This window comes from Elephas maximus, chromosome 16, assembly GCF_024166365.1.
Source record: "Elephas maximus indicus isolate mEleMax1 chromosome 16, mEleMax1 primary haplotype, whole genome shotgun sequence".
Lineage (NCBI taxonomy): Eukaryota > Metazoa > Chordata > Mammalia > Proboscidea > Elephantidae > Elephas > Elephas maximus.
The window spans coordinates 35,792,722-35,796,537 of NC_064834.1; the positions used below are offsets into that span (position 1 = coordinate 35,792,722).

General features: G+C 40.1%; 1 non-coding gene across 1 annotated transcript; it reads right to left on the bottom strand.

Annotated features, from left to right (window-relative positions):
- Positions 1 to 304: 304 nt before the first annotated feature.
- Positions 305 to 411, bottom strand: LOC126060051 (U6 spliceosomal RNA). The gene has a single exon (XR_007513518.1). It is a non-coding gene; the product is annotated as a U6 spliceosomal RNA (small nuclear RNA).
- Positions 412 to 3,816: the final 3,405 nt, after the last annotated feature.

The following is a 3,816-nucleotide window of genomic DNA, read 5'->3' on the forward strand; positions in this document are numbered from 1 at the left end:
GATCTCTGCAAATTGTGGGCAAGAAAGTTAAAGGTGGTACTAATCAGGATTTTTTTTTATTTCTGATTCTGAAATAGAGATGTAGAGGAAATTTTTTTTTTTTATTGTACATTAGACGAAGGTTTACAGAACAAACTAGTTTCTTATTAACAGTTAGTACACGTATTGTTTTATGACATTGGTTAACAACCCCAAGACATGTCAACATGCTCCCTTCTCAACCTTGGGTTCCCTATTACCAGCTTTCCTGTCCCCTCCTGCCTTCTAGTCTTTGCCCCAGGGCTGGTGTGCCCCTTTAGTCTTGAAAAATATAGAATGCTTCACAAATTTGCCTGTCATCCTTCTGCAGGGGTCATGCTAATCTTCTCTGTATGGTTCCAATTTTAGTATATGTGCTGCCAAAGTGAGCACGTGGAAGAAATATTTTGTCTTACTCTTTGCATTAATCAGGAGTTTGATTGCAGGCAAAATAAACTAGATTAAATTTAAATAAAGGAAGACTTTTATCAGAGAAGGTTTTAGGAGTGTATCATAGTATCCAGTTGCAAAAAGGGGCTGAACCAAAATTTGGGAAATTGCCAGGAGCTTTTCTTTTCTCTTCTCTCTTTGCTCCCACTTTCTTGTCTCCCTCTTCCTTCCCTTTCTCCCTCCTCTTCCGCCTGCTAGATATACACATCAGCTTTCTTTGATCTAGCTCACATCACCAAACGAAAAAGTCCTGAGAGAATATACAGCTTCAATGGTGAAATGCAGAGATTAATTTCCTCCCACTGGGGCTCCATTCCAAACCTTTGGAAATAGATGTGTAGTAGATATCACTAATAAAATCTACTATCTTTTATAATGTTGTGACGAAATCAAACTCGTTGCCACTGAGTCAATTCAGACTCATAATGACCCTATAAGACAGTGTAGAACTGCCCCGTAAGGTTTCCAAGGAACATTTGATGGATTCGAACTGCTAACCTTTTGTTTAGCAGCCAAGGTCCTAACCACTGTGCCACCATAGAGTCAATATTGTAATAGAGATTTTTAAATGTTTCATACATTTTGGAAGTGGGGAAAAACTATTTCCCAATTATGGTATTTTTATGCAAATAATGTGCCTTCTTCATTTGTTTGCTAGCTGTGCCCTCCTCCCCAGGAGGCACCCTCACAAGCTCCACCATGCAAATCCTCTTCCACAAGTTGCTGTCAAAAAATTGGCCTATCGAGCTTAAGAAAATACCACTATGGGGAGGGCGAGGCCAGCAAATAAATGCAGAAGGCACCCGTTATTTGCATAAAAATATGGTACAGGTTAAATATTTAAACTAAAATAGAGGCTCTGTTGTCAATTCAGTATGAAAATGAACTGAAAGGCCTTAAAAACACTTCATGAAATAAGACATTTAAATGATGTTAAATCAATGATATGGTAGGTCCTAAAAGAAGTTACAAGTTTTACACTGATGATTCTAGATGGAGACACAACTCCTTTCTGGACCTCTGTGCAAAGAGAAGCTGTACACAGGTAGGGACTCAACAGTAAAAGACAGTTTACTAAAATCTCTGTGAAACATCAGAACACAAGAAGCATGGATTTGTTACCATGTGCCACATTATAACACACATTCTCTAAAACTGCTCCCCAGAATGCTCACAGCATTGGCACCTTGGGAACTTCTTAACAACAGTAGTGGTATCGGCTGGGGCCATAGAAATGGTGTGAATCCCGGTGGAAAGATGGCAGAAGGAGCTGGAGGAGGCAGCAGTGCTTGTCCAGCAGATGCAAAGATCCTCAGGAGAGGGTGTCACATTCAGCAAAGGCTTCTGGGCACTAAGGAAGCTGAGGTATCCCCAAAACATAGCACACAGCCAAGTGAGTGCCATACGGTAATTTGTTCATTTGTAAGCAGACCCTTGGGTCACCCAAGTAAATTTACTTATGGGATAAATTGAAAATAAAATCAGCTGAATTTTATTATTATTCCTAGCATGATCTGTACATAGCCACAGAGTGAAACCTGAGGAAAATTATAGTGTTATCTCATGCTTTCATTCTAATAAACAGAATACCTGCATTATTCAGATGTTAAGGTTGTAGTGGAAACCCTACATACCCACCTACATGGCCTGACATGGCACAATATTTTTGACAGCACCCAGTACCATCTCCCATACTATCCCAAAAAAAGTGCTGTTTGTATTTGTTGGAATCAACGGGATAGCTACCAAAGTCTGGAAACACAGGTGAACACATTGTTTATTGATGATGCATTCCAATGAATAATAAAATAATCTATGCTTCTAGACTTTGCGGTCACCTTGTATTGTCCTATGGTCTCATCCTTAGAGCAGTATGAAAAGCGCCTAAGTCATCCTTTCTATACCTCCATTACAGCATTTATCACATTGAATTGTCCTTGTTTATCAGCTCTTCACCTCCCATTAGATAGGAAATTCCTCGCGAGCAAGCCTTTTTCTTATTTACCTTGTTTTTTTAACACACACGCACACCAAAAAAAGAAAAAACTCTGTTGCTGTGGAGTCAATTCGACCCATAGCTACCATATAGGACCTTGTGGAACTACCCCCAAAGGGTTTCCAAGGCCATTAGCTTTAGGAAAGCAGACTGCCACATCTTTCTCTTGCAGAGTGACTGGTGCTTTCAAACTGCCAATTTTTCGTTAGCTTTTGAGCACTTAACAACTGCGCCACTAGGGTTCTGTGCACACCCTAAATTATTGTTCCCAATTTTTAAAATTTATCTGTAGGCTATTTCTTCACCTCACCCCCACCCTGCCTCTCTGTTCCTGCTGAGTACTCCTTACCCCATGTCTCTGGCTCTCATGGTACTCTAATACTCCCTCAAGCCTAGGAGTCACAATGGCTTCCAGCCATTCTTTTTTACTTACAGATATCTCTCAACATCTCTTGGTCATTCCCTTAACTCTGTGAGTAGCCCCTTTATTAAATTCTCTTCAATAAGACCTTCCTGAGTAGAATTCTATTTCCAACTGACATTCTGATGCAGATGGGCTTGGCTTTGTTCCATCACCTTGAATATATGACTTAGCTTTCCTTCCAACTTGCAACATTCTTCTTTTTTTTTAATTTCCACCCACTTTTATTTTAGTACATATCCTACAACTAGATTTTTCTAAAAGCCATCTTCTGTTTGGGATCTGCACTAAAATAAAAGTGGGTGAAAATTAAAAAACAAAAAATTCATTCCAATAATTCAAATAGAACAAAGGGATACTGTGTGGTTTAAAGTCCAGAAAGGTGTGTGTCACCTGGAGACCATAGTTTTGGGGGACATCTGGGTCAATGGCATACCATAGTTTATTAAGAGATGTTCCACATCCCACTTTGGTGAGTGGTGTCTGGGGTCTTAAAAGCTTTAGAGCGGCCATCTAAGATACATCTACTGGTCCCATTCTACTCAGAGTAAAGGAGAATGAAGAAAACCAAAGACACAAGGAAAATACTAGCCCAAAGGGCTAAAGGACCAAATGAACCAGAGATTTTACCAAAAGGAGACCAGAAGAACAAGATGGTTCCTGGCTATCACCCATGGACACCCTGACAGAGAACATAACAGAGGGTCCTGGACAGAGCAGGAGAAAAATGTAGAATTGAACTCGATTCACTTAAAAAGTCCAGATTTAATGGCCTGACACAGACTGGAGGAACCCCTGAAACTATGGCCCCTGGATGCATTACTAACCCAGAATTGAAGCCATTCCCGAGGCCCACTCTTCAGACGAAGATTAGACAGGATTATAAAACAAAAAATAATGCATGTGAGGAACGTACTTCTTAGTTCAATCA